At 43.3% G+C, this 13,137-nt stretch overlaps 1 protein-coding gene across 5 annotated transcripts in view; it reads right to left on the bottom strand.

Annotated features, from left to right (window-relative positions):
* GRIK2 (glutamate ionotropic receptor kainate type subunit 2) overlaps positions 1–4,362 on the bottom strand; it is a 366,111-nt gene extending 361,749 nt beyond the window's left edge. For all 5 annotated transcript variants that reach the window (XM_074538574.1, XM_074538571.1, XM_074538573.1 and 2 more), the window contains exon 1: positions 4,222–4,362. The gene's annotated coding sequence lies outside the window, so the exon portion shown is untranslated. The remainder of the gene's footprint in view (positions 1–4,221) is intronic.
* Positions 4,363–13,137: the final 8,775 nt, after the last annotated feature.

Here is a 13,137-nt window from a genome sequence, read left to right as displayed (position 1 = left end):
CAGCCACAGATTTTTGGATTTTGACCAGATGTTCCAAAGATAAACCCATTCTGTGGACTGCTTTAGATTTTCCTTGGAAATGCAATTAGTTGTGTGTCTGCATCCACTGAAATACATTAAACCAGGATTGTCAGACTTTGCAATCTAAGTCAGGATTTGCTGAACCTGCTTGAGCTTTACTACTGAAGACTGAAGAAACACTGAAGAATAATTCCTATATTTCTCATCAGGAAAATGAATTAATTTTTTCCTACATTCCTCCTACAGACATCTTTTATCTCCTTTATCTCCCTCCTTTGCTTTTCATTAATAAAGAAAATATCACTAGGAGCCTTTCCCCACAGATACATACAGAAGAACATAGAATAAACCTGACTTTACAGACGTAAATACCAATGATGCCAAGCTAATGAGAACACTCTGTGAAATGTATCAGAAGAAGAGCATGGCAGAGGTGAGTTACAGTTTATTCTTAATTAACATTCGTGTGTTGTAGACCTGTAAATAAGTAACAGCAGCATCAGAATTATAACTTGTAGTGTTTGTGCTCTATACCTCTAGAAGTGTTAGCAATTCTAAGTAACTTTTTATCATTTTGCCTTACTGATTTCCTCTGCACACTTTTACTTAAAATACTGTAAAATGCTGATGAAAAGAAATGTACAGTCTGCGAGAGGATTATTAAACATCATTGATTTTTTTTTTTCCTTAAGATGGAGGCATAACTGCAGTGTCAAAAATAAGTATCATGAATGGCTAGTTCTGCAGTCTAGCAGAGAATTCAATCAGACGATTTGACTATTGGAGCACTTTAAAGAGAACACCTAGTGTTAAAAGCAAGGATATCTAGCGACTCCTTCAGTTCACACTTAGAATATCTCCCAGTAAAAATGCAGAGAGCTGCTTTTTCTTCTATTTACTATTTCATTTATTCTCTTCTACTGGTTTCTATTTTTTCATAATCCAAGGAGAAATAAAACCAACCCACGTGAACACTGTGAAAGTTCATTGCCTCTCTCCCTGGTGTTGCTGAAATAAAGGATGTGATTTAGATACGGTTTCAGTGCTCAGGTGCAGCTTGCAGTCTAACGGGATTTTTTTTTTATTTTTTAAATTTTGTTTTGGTGAGAAGTTTTGAAAATACAATATTCGTCGTCAGGTTCAGCACATTAAACAATACATGAACTGTGGACAAAGCGACTCGTGTTACCAGTTTGATTCTCTAAGCTCTCTTATAAAAAAAACAATACAGCTACCTGTAATCTCAGCCCAACAGGGCACCTAACTCACGGAGGCGTTTAGAACTGGAATCATAAAACAACTTGTGGTTAATTCATTCCTGTTACTATTAAACACTCAGCAGCCCACGCTGCAGCCCCTGGTCTGACGCCTGAAGCTCGCACCGAGTTTCCTTCCCCCCGTCAGCCCCCTCAGCACCGCGGACAGCGCCCGGAGCGGCCCCAGCGCCCCTTCAGCACCGCGGACAGCGCTCCCGGCCGCCCCCCGCTTCAGGGGCCAAAACGCCGGGGGGGTTCACCCTCTCCACTCATCCCACAGCGAGGAAAGGAAATTAAAATCTGTTATCGGCTTCTTTAGAGATATGTATTATGCCCTCTATTATATTAGCTAGGCAGCTATTTTATGGTATTTTATGGGTTCAGAAGAAGCACCGATGTCCTCCTTATCTACTATCAGACATCACCTAATACTCTGTATTAACATTCCTCCTCCTTCTTTCAAACCCTAGCTCCCACCTTGAAAAAAAAAAAATCGTAGTTAGCCCAGAAATATTTTCTCAAGAATACAAGTCCCTTATATAAAAAAATCAAATCTTACAAGATATCAGATGTTTAGAGCTCACTAAATTTTTGGTGACTGAAGATCACTTATAGACTATATAACTGACTAAAGCCTCAGTCTTCCCCACCCTAGACTCCTTTTCTGTTATTTAGACTTTAACTCCACTTCTTCTTCATGAAAAAGAAAATAATACTTTTTTGCATCCTCCAGACTGATTTAAACGTGAAAACAGGTAAATAGTCTTAGTGCCTTCAATATTTCTTTCCCTGTGAGATGTACAATTCAAAGTCTGGAAATCCCTAATAAAATGTCATGGTAGATAAGCTGGTCTTCTGTTTTGAGATCTTGTCACCACTGTTACACAGCTCTTTTCATATTAAAGTCTGTATGAAACTGCCCTCTCCACTTCATTGATCATCAGCTGGGAAATCTACAATTCCTTGGATATATGTTTTGATTTGTTTGGTCATCTACTGTAGACGTGGTGGTAACACATCTCCAATACACTAGGACATCTTTAATACACAGGGCTCTGTTCAAGTGTAGCTGATATGAAAAACAGTAATCCAGCTATAGACAGGGGAAGAAGGAGAGACAGTCTGAGGCCTTACATCTTTTCTGGGTAATAAAAACCTACTGCAGTTTTAGCTGTGTGTCAAGTATAAATGGTGTACATTATGTACATAATGTTTCATTTGGAAAGGGGAGATATGTGATTCTGATTACCTTACTATATCAGGAGCTTTTCCCATCAGATCTAATTTTTATGTGCTGTTATCATTATAAAAGTTAACCCAGTTCCAGCTAGCTGCCACCTACTGGGATGTATAGTTTTATCATATTACTTTAAAAAGGAATGGGCTTTTATTTTCAGGTCATAGCTATGCCTCTAAGAACAGATAGTGAGGTTTTTATATCACGTAATCTACTATTTTGACCTCTCACAACAACAGCTGCTATAAATTTAATGTATGTACAACATATGGTCCCCCAAATGTTTCTCGGACATTTTTTACCAAATCCTTGCAAACGTTTCGGATTCACATGCCACCACAGTCCTCCTGCTGTTGCAATCTGGTGTGAGGAGAGCCACAGCTTACTGCAACACCTGACCAGCATCTCTAGATCTCTAGAATCAAGTATTGCAGCTTTGCTGACAAAGCAGTAACACCCTTCTAAAACGTTTGCCAAAGTACTCAAATGAATGTTGATATTATCATTTAAAACAAATTGCGGCCCACTGGCACTTCACTCCCACCAGCTATAAAAAAAGCCCCGTAGGTCCTTCTCTGTTTGTTATTATCTCAGTCCAAATTTACAACCAAGTTTCTGCTGTGCCAAAGATTAATGACATTTTAAGATGGTAATTAATTTTTAGCTAGTGGAAAGACTTGTATTCTAATTAATGAAGTGAGTGTGCAATAGACTTTCTTGTTCCGGCACTTTTGAGTATCACAGCAATGCACTTTCCTAGCAAGTTTTAAGCAGCAAAAACAAATACTTCTGACATGATCTACAGATCAGCCTTTGGTCCCTTCAGCTTCCTTTGGGGTTTGGGAAGCTGTGCAAAATTTTTGGAGGAAAATGATGATGCTTTATGCTTTTCCTGCTGTATTGCCCCAAAAGTTTCTAAGGAGAATGGGAAGAGAGGTTTCCATTACAATCTATTCATTCCTTCTCAGTGCACGCAAGGCTCTTGCTATCATGCCTGCACTCCGTAGGCAGGAATGTCTCTTGCTTTCCAGAGAGTGTCAGCGCCCTGGCTACTTTAGCGATGGATGCTCCCCCAAAGAATGCTGATTTTGTTCAGAAATAAATGACAGGGCTGCCGATAAGCCGAAAGGGGGACTGTCAGCGCCGTACGGTGGGGCCGGGTAGGGGCAGGGGGAGACCTTACGGAAATACAGACTGCTGTCCACCCACAACTCTAGCGAAGTTAGAGCCCGGTTCTCACCTCCGCTCCCCCACGAGAGCGGGGGGCACATCCTCACTGCAGCCGGCTCGGCCCCCCTGAGCCCGGCTCTGGAGCACCGCTCCGGCTGCGGGAGGGAGCCCCGGGAGAGGGGCATCGGGGGGCTGCGCTGCCCTGGCCTCTTGCTCCCCCTTCCCACAGCTCCACTTTCAGCGTGGGGACAGCCGCGGCTCTGACGATGAGGAGCAGCGATGGAAGGAAGACAGGAAGCCGACAGGTCTGCTTTCCCCACAGCGAGGGACAGACCCGGGCGGCAACAGCGCTCGGGTCGGCCGGCTCAGCGCCCGCCTTTGCCCCGAGACAGCTGGCCGAGAGCCATCGTGGTGTGCAGCCCACGGCACGACGCGGCCACGGAGCATCCCCCGCCACCCCCGGCCCCCCCCGCAGCCCCTCGCAGGCATGCAACCCCTCCGGCCGCGGCGGCCAGCCGGAGACCCGGGACATCCTACCTTGAGTTGCGGGAGGGGAATCGGGGAGGGAGAGGAAGGCGGAGGCGGGGGAGGAAGGGCGGCGGCAGGACGCCGGGGACAGCCCGGGCTGCGGTGCAGCCGGCGTCCGGGCACCACTGACGGCGGCGGCAAGCGGGGAGGGAGGGAAGGAGGGAGAGAGGGAGGAGGGAGAGCGAGAAGGAGGGAGGGAAGAAGGGAGGGATGGAGGGAAGGGAGGAAGGAGGGAGATCCGCCTCTCTTCGGGAGCGCTGCACAGCGCCCTTTAAAGGAGCAGAAACCGCTTTCTCTACGGCCGCCGCTGCCGGCTCCCCGCACGGCCAAGTGTCGCCGGTGCCCGCCGGCCAGCGCTGGGCGCAGCGATTTCCCCCCGCGCTGTCTCCCCAAGAGCCCGAACTCGCCTGGCAGCGAGTATTCTCGGCATTAACAGTCCAAGCTCCCAACTGGGGTCCCCGAGCCCCTTTTGTGAATGCGGAGAAAGTGGGAGCTGGATCCTGCCGCCTGTGAAACAGCTTCAGAGACCCCGGCCCGTCCCCATTCTTCCCCCTGGATGCGGGGGTGAGTGGAGTGCTCCTATCTCAGACTGCGGGGGTGCTCGAAAAAGCTTGGGCTGCTTCCCGACTTGTTGTCATGCTGAAACCCGCTTGTCCCCACTCCTTCCTTGAACTAGCGGGTACTGAGCTCGGGCACTTCCCCGGGCTGGAAGAGGATTCAGGGAGTGGGTGACCACATCTGCCCCAGCAGCCCCCCTCCCTCGGCCCCCGACTCGCTCCTAAGCGTCAACGCCGCGGGAGGGGGCTCTGGTAAAAGGACCGAGGCCTCCCTGGTGAATTGGGCTGGGAATTGTGTCGTCCGCCCCGCCTTGCGGGAGTGCCAATGATTTCCTCCCTCGCCCAGCCGCACTCGCCCCCGCAGCGCCACAGGCGTCTCTTCGCCTCTTGTGAGCTTCTCCCGATTTTGTTTCGTGACTCGGACATGCCTTGAAGAGCTGCAGGATTTCCCCTGCGCCTCCCCCTCCACAGCGCAGCCTTCTCGAGGTCTGACCTCCAGGCAGATGTGATGAGCAATTTGACAGGAAAATCCCTGACTCCTCGCCTTTCCCTCACGGAAAATTCTAGTTCCCGTATCCGCCGGGGGAGCGCAGCCCGTACCCTACAAAGGATGTTCAGGCGTTGCCCCGCTTCATCTGCCCAAGAGACAAACCGGCTATCAGAGGCTGGAGGGGAGGGCTCAAAAAGCGCTGAAGAGATGGGGTTGGAGCGGGTGGGGGTGGGTGACTGAAAAGCTCCTATAATTAAATAAACAGCAGAGTTGTTGTGCGAAGTAAATAAATAGTCAATGATCCCATTGTGGAGACGAGCGCAGGCGGCACAGATTGCGACGGGCTCGCAGCGATTGGGCTCCGGCCGCTGTGACTTGCAGCTTAATAGGTCCCACAGCACATCCCTTAATTACTTGCAGCACACTTCCATGGCCGACAAAAAACTCATTAGTCAGTTCATTTGCCCGAAGCGGTAATGGAGATAACTCTTGTTAAAAGCAAACGCGGTGCTAAAGCAAAGCGCTCCATGCCACCCAGAGCGGCGAGGGGAGCTGGGCAGGAGCTTCTCCAGGACTCCAGGATTCTGCGGGTCGCGGGTGGAAAACTGAGAGGAAGAACGTCTTGGAAAGCAGAGCTCTGTGCGATCCTGCAGGAGGGAAAGGAGTGGCGGGGATCGCCACAGGAGTAACCAAGTCATCTCCACGGTCTCCGGGGAAGGCAAGGCAGGTTAACGCTGCAAGACCAGCCACAGGGTGGGAAGTGTATGAGGTCGGATGAGCAAACGCTTGTGCAAACACTGATTCGGTGATTTCGTCCCTTTTTGTTTTATCACTGACTGCTTTTGCATTGCTACTTACTATCCAGAGTTTTCTGACCAGAGAACAAACAGAGAACAAGTCAAAAAATACATGAGTCAAAGCTGTCACTCTAGGATGACAGAAAGGAGGGCAGGGGAAGAAAAGGGGTATGGTTCTGACATTGTGGATGGATTGTGTAATACCCTCATGTATTCACTTCAACTCAACTACACTGATGTAGAGCCTTTTCCCTTGTTGCCTGGGTTACATTTCTGTCCAGACATTAAATTCTCAATGCTTTCCTCAGCCAACAACAGTTTACCAAGAATTAAGTCCTCTCTGACAAGAAAGAGGTTCCCAGTGCCATCAGTGCTGTTGTCATTATCTATTGTTATCTACTATTCAGGGTATTTAGGGACTTTGCATATGTCTCGTTAGTACTCAAATGAGGGATATTGGAGCAGGAATGTTGGATGAACAAGCCTAAGATCACGCTGCAAGTCAGGGACATAATGGGAAGACAGTCTGTGATTGTAATTTCTCAAGTGTTGACTATTGCAAAACTCCTTCATTTCAATACTGACAGAACTTCTCATGTTTCTTCCCAGTTACACTGAAGGAACTTTGAACTTTATCAGCATCGACCACTAGAAAGAAACAGGAAAGTACAGACTCAGTTTGTCAGTATCCAAAATGAGATGTACCAGAAAATTTGCTACACAAGGTCCTGGACTCTAACAAGAAAAAACAAAGCCAAACAACACAAAAACAACAGCAAACAACCAAAACAAAACCAAACAAAAAAGACAATAAACAAACAAAATCTCACAACCACCCCAAGCCAGCCCCCAAACTTCTTTACTTGCTTGCTTGTTTTCTTGTTGACTATTTTAATTGCAATTTATAAATTTATCAAATAAGAATATACATGTCAACTTTACATCATCCTTTTAAAATAATTTTTATAAAAGCCAATAAGAACTTACCCCATTAAAAGTAAGCACATCTGCAAAGATCTTTGTGAGGATGGTTTTTGAGTTTGTTTGGTTTTCTCAGTATTATTTTTTAACCTTTTAAATGAAATTATCTGTGTTTATTATATTCCCATTAGATGCATTTACACCTCAGAGTCAGGAGTAATGTAAACTTGTAGCCTAATTCCTTTAAGCCTTCCAAAATTAAATTACCAAAGGATGACAGATTCATCCTTCCCCCACAGAAATCTATCACTAGTGCCCAGTAAATCTGAATATTTAATACTTTTTTCTTTCCTGCTTTGTCCTTCCATTAGGTCAGCTATGATAACACACACACTGACAGAATTTAAGATCTTTCAAAAGAGTTTCCATCAAATATTTTTTATAATGTCAGATCTACAAAGACCCCCAACCAACAGAAACAACTATATTTTAGGGATTCTGGATGCTGTGGCTTAGCAACCCTAAACAGATTCTGTCCAATTTAATGACCCAAATCTGAGTACTGACATTTGTTCAAGATGTGTGGTTCACAGCTTGTGCCCTGCCACAGAAAACAGTGAAGAAAACCTTTGGGATTTCAGATTGCAGACAACTGAGTTCTATCTGCCAGCCATTGTTTTAATTTTTTTTTTTACCCTCTTGCAGTTGTGAACAATATTGTGTGGCCTTTCAGGAAATCTGTCTCCTGCTATGACAAAGATTTTTGGTACATCTCATGGGCAAAGAAAGAATTATCCTCCCAAATGTTGCCTTTTCACATCTTTTAATAATGACCTTGTATACTCATATTCTTGGTGAAGCTGGTTGCATGTATCAAGCCATGTCCCTTCAAACAGAAGAATGAGTCAAAGCAGGATGGAATAAAAACAAAAAATCTCTCTAAAAGAAACAAATCCCTTTTCTTGTATCATCCACTTGAGGGAGACAGTGAGCCATAGGTTATATCCATACGTCAGTTTGATGGATCACATACAAAATTGATGAGGAATTTGTACCTCATCAATAACCTGTGTTATTCATGTGTTATTGCTAATTTTAAAAGTACCAACCTGTGTGACATAGCAGGCATGATGTTTCTCATATTGCTGCATCAATCTGTACATCAGACAGTTTTCTTCTCTTTTCTTCTTGCCTAGCAAGATGGAATCATCCAATGACTTTTGCTGATAGCAACTTCCAAACTCTTTCAAGATGATATCCCATAACTCTAGAATTAATATCTTGCTTTCAGACTACCTTACCTTTTTCAAGACTTACATTTGACTCACTTTGATTTTGAAATCACTTTTTGATTTAAGAGATATACAAAGCGTATTACATTACTAAGAGGGCTAAAATAGACACTACCAGAAGCCATAAAAGAATAAAGCTTAACCTGTGTCTGAATGCCTTTGGACATACATACATGGCTAGGAAGTTTTATTTTATTTGGTGCCAGTCATGATGCATTGTACAATATTCTCCAACAGATATTTAGCCCTCCCGGGAAGACTTTCATGGCTTAGCTGTTGTTATTGTTAGAAAATATTCTGATGTTTGCCTCAAACAGCCTTATGGCAATTGATAATCATCACTCCTACCTGCAGACAACATAAAGACAAGTTTTTATTCCTCTCTCTAAAAGTGTCTTCTGAACAACAGAATAAATATTATGCAGGAAGCTAAATGTCACTCCTTTCTTAAAGAAGGCCAAAGGAGGACACAGGGAGCTCCAGACTAGTCAGCTTCATCTCAGTTCCTGCAAAAGTGATAGAGCACCTAATCCTGAAAACCATTTCCAGGCACATGTAGGACAGGAGGAGTCAGCATAGATTCACTTGGGAAAGCCAAGTTTGACCAAATTGACAAACTTTTAAAATTAGGTGACCGCTTTGGTGGATGAGGGGAGAGCACTGGATATTGCCTACTGCACTGTTTCCTATAGGATTCTCATAAAGAAGTTGATGCATGGACCAGATGAGCAGTGGGTGAGGCAGGTGGAAAACTGGCTCAAGGACCAGGCCCAGAGGATGATAGTCAGTAGCATGAAGTCCAGTGGGAGGCCAGTAAATAGCAATGTACACCAGTGGTCATTACTCTGTCCATATAATTCCACATCTTCATTAATAATGTGGATGATGGAGCTGAGTGCACCTTCATCCAGTTTGCCAATGACTCCGAACTGGGAGGAGCAGCTGATACACCAGAGGACTGTGCTGCCATCCAGGAGGATGCTGACAGGCTGGAGGAGTGGCCTGACAGGAATCACATGAAGCTCAACAAAGGCTCTGCACCTAAGAATGAACAACCCTCAATTTGCAGTTGATTAGCTGCAATGCTGCTCTGCAGGAAAAGCCCTGGGATCCTGGTGTGTAAGAAATGGTGGACACGAAGTTAAAATTGAGCTAACAATGTACCATTGTGGAAAAGGCTGATGGCATCCTGGGCTGGATTAAGAGAAGTGCTGATAGCATGTTGAGGGAGGTAATTCTTACCCTCTAGTTAGCACTGGTGAGACCACACCCAGCATAATGTGTCCAGTTCTGGGCTCCCAAGTACATGGACAAACTGGGAAACGTCTGACAAAAGGAGATGATGAAGGGACTGAAGGCTCTGCCACATGAAGAAGGGCTGGAGAAGATGTCACAAGGAGGAACTTATAAATGTAAGTAAACATCTGAAGGGAGGGTGCAGAGAAAGTGGATCTAAGCTCTATTCAGTGGTGCCCAGGGACAAGATCAGAGACAAAAGCCACCAACTGAAACACAAGATGTTCACTCTGAACATCAGCAAACACTTTTTTTACCATGGGCATAAGCAAACATCAGCACAGGTTGTCCAGTGAGTGAATGGAGTCTCCCACCTGGAAGGTATCCACCTCTCTAGATATGGTCCCAGGCAAAGAGCTGCAGGTGGGCTTGCTTGATTAGGGAGAGGCTTGGACTAGAAGCCCTTCAGAGGTCCCTTCCAGTCTTTTTGATTTTCTTGTATCTCTCCCGGTCCACTCTATTCTGGATGATTTCTAAGTATCTCAAAACTTCTTTTGCCAGTGCTTCCATTTGGTCAATATCACTGTATTACAGGGAGCAGAACTGTAAAGAGTACAGCAAATACTACAAAAGTGGTAGGTGGAAGGAAAGAATACTATTACTGTTTTCAGGCTCCCGTCTTGTTCAGAAATGCCAATATGATCTCTTTTGCAATAGCATGGTATTGTAGTTTCACATTTGCTGTGTCACAATGGTATCTATGTCCTTTTCTGCTACCCCTGATTAGCTGCTTCCTCATTTGCACTTGCTGAACTACTCATTTACTCCCAAATGTAGAAAATTGTTCTTGTATAATATCATTCTTATCTTTTTCCAAAACACTACTTCAATTTATTGAGACACATTTTAAATTCTAGGCCTAACCAGAAACATTTCTTCAGTTGCTCCAATAAAGCCTTCATCAAACATTTAAATGAGGCACCCAAGTCATTAATATTTGCAATAGTAAATATACAATAGCAACATAGCAGGTCATAAAAAATTCCAGAGAAGTCTTTTTTTTTTCTTCTCTCCTTGAGGTTCAACAGCATACCAATAAAACCGTTTTGCACCAACTTCTACGTTCCATTTTGCTTACGCAAATGTCATGTCTTGTTCAGGTTTATTCTTAGAAACACTGTAGTCTTGTTTATGAATACTAATATATTTTATCAAGCGTCTCATCCTTGTGCTTTGTTCTTTGAGCCCAATAGAATTTCCTCTCCCCTGCTTAAAAAAATATATAAATAGGAATATGGAGTTATCAATTTAATATATTTGTTTTGTTTTTTTTATTTTTTGTCTCTAGCTTTTTACAAATCCAGTGCTAATTTAGACGCAAGGAAGAAAAATATTAATAGATGGACCAATAAAGCCCTCTGGCTATAAAAATAATCTTTGAAAAAAAATAAAGGGGAAACCTAAGTGGAGCAAATTACATGACTGGGACCTAGTTTTGCATCTAAACTCAGAAGCAGTCATAATGGGTACAAAATTAAATAATTTAAGGAACCCCAACAAAACCCAAGCAAAACAACACAAAAAACCCACCATTTAATTTTTACAAGTACAATACTTAGACATCTATTGGAAAAATTCCTGGTTTATGTCCTAAACAAGGACTATATACATCACCTGATAATAGAGTCTTAAAACAGCCCTATGGTTGATGATAAAAATAAGACTTTAATTTAATCAATGGGAAGTTTCTCTAGTAGGAGATAATGCCCAACAGATAGGCAACTTTGAACTCTAAATATGGAAGAGGGAATTCTAATAATGGGAAGAAACTTCAATTTAACTTTGCAACCAAATTTTTACTCAAATAAGATTTAAACTTCAGCAATAAGATCAAAATAAAATGGATGATCATCATTGTGTTTCTTTCATGTCTCACTCAGTAGATATCACATAAACAATTAATATCAATCATGCATCAGTGAGCTGTAACAGTTTTTGTACAGCTGTACTGTTACATTGCCAGTGTATTGGCAATTAAGCCCAAACTCTCCATACATGGGGAACTTTGTGGATCACATCTACAATATTAAAACATAACTGATTTCAGCTGTCTGAGTTATTTAGTCATTGTGAATTTAGAGAAATAATTTTCAAGAGGAATATCATAGCAGGGGACTTAGGTACTAGGTTGTTCAAAATGCCTAATCTTAAAGTGATAATATAAATAGGATTCATAGGTGATGTTTTTGTGGTTAATATACAGCTGAGAATTGACTTTGATCCTCACATATGCAGGCATTTAAACCAAGTAATCTATTATATAGTCTGATGAATTATAATTAATCCTATTTCTTTTCCTGGGATTTAGAAATTGACACAAATCCACTGTCAGGATTCAGCTATATGGCACTGCACAGCCCATATTAGTTGTGGTGATAGCCACTCAGTAGCTACACTGTCAGTACCATCTACTCATTAGGACAACTGGCAAAGTGTGCTCCATTGACTTCAGACTCATACCAGAAGAATTAAAGTGCACTAGTGTGTAGAAAATTACAATATCTGTGCAGCGTCTGAATCTCTTTGAGGTTTTGGAAAGTAAATTTCACCCAAAGCAAGCCTATGCTTCTAATCTACCTTGAAATTATTTTAGTTAGACTATGTAAAGTGTATTTGGTCCATTTCAGAGGAAGAAAGGAAAGGAAATTGCTCCACTATTCAAACCTAAGCAGTTTATCAGATATGGGAAGTCATTTCTAGTATGTGAAAATACCCCCTGGGGCACATTCCTGTACAATATGCATCTTAAGTAGATAGGAAGTCACATACCAAGGCATTATATTATAAAATAGAATAATGACCTACTTTAGCAGTGATAACCATAAGTGAAGTAATGGGGCCACAAAAATATGTAAAAATAAACACCTTTATTAAGTATTTCTAACTCTTTTTTATAGAATCACAAAACTGTTTAGGCTCTAAAAGACTTCTAAGATCATCAGGTCCGACTATTAACCTAGGAGAGCCACGCTCATGACTAAAACATGCACCACATCCGCATGACTTTGAACACTTTTAGGGATGGTAATTCCACCACTTCAATGGGTAATCTGTTCCAATGCCTGGGCACCCTATCAGTGAAGAAATTTTTCTTAGCATCTAATCTCCCCTAGTGCAACTTGAGGCCATTTCCCCTTGTCCTGTCATTTGTTACCTGGGAGAAGTGACTGACACTCACCTCACTTCACCCTCCTGTTAGGCAGTTGTAGAGATCAATTAGGTCTCCCCTTGAGCCTCCTTTGGCCCAGGCTAAATAACCCCAGCTCCCTCAGCCACTCCTCTTGAGACCTGTGCTACAAAACCTTTATCAGCTCCATTGCCCTTCTCTAGACATGCTCTGGCACCTCAACATCCTCTTGTAGTGAGGGCCCAAAAGTGAACAGAGGTTTCAAGGGGCAGCCACACGTGTGCCTAGTACAGGTGGCCAACCCATGCTACTCCTGCTGGCCACACTATCTCTTATACAGCCAGGATGCCATTGGCCTTCTTGGCCATCTGGGCACACTGCTGGTTGTCAGTCATCTGACTGTCAACCAACATCTCCAGACTCTTTTCCTCTGGCTCACTTTCCA

Source organism: Zonotrichia albicollis, chromosome 3 (genome assembly GCF_047830755.1).
Source record: "Zonotrichia albicollis isolate bZonAlb1 chromosome 3, bZonAlb1.hap1, whole genome shotgun sequence".
In the NCBI taxonomy this organism is placed as follows: Eukaryota; Metazoa; Chordata; class Aves; order Passeriformes; family Passerellidae; genus Zonotrichia; species Zonotrichia albicollis.
Note: the sequence above shows the minus strand (reverse complement) of the source record. Positions and strands in the feature narration are given on the sequence as shown.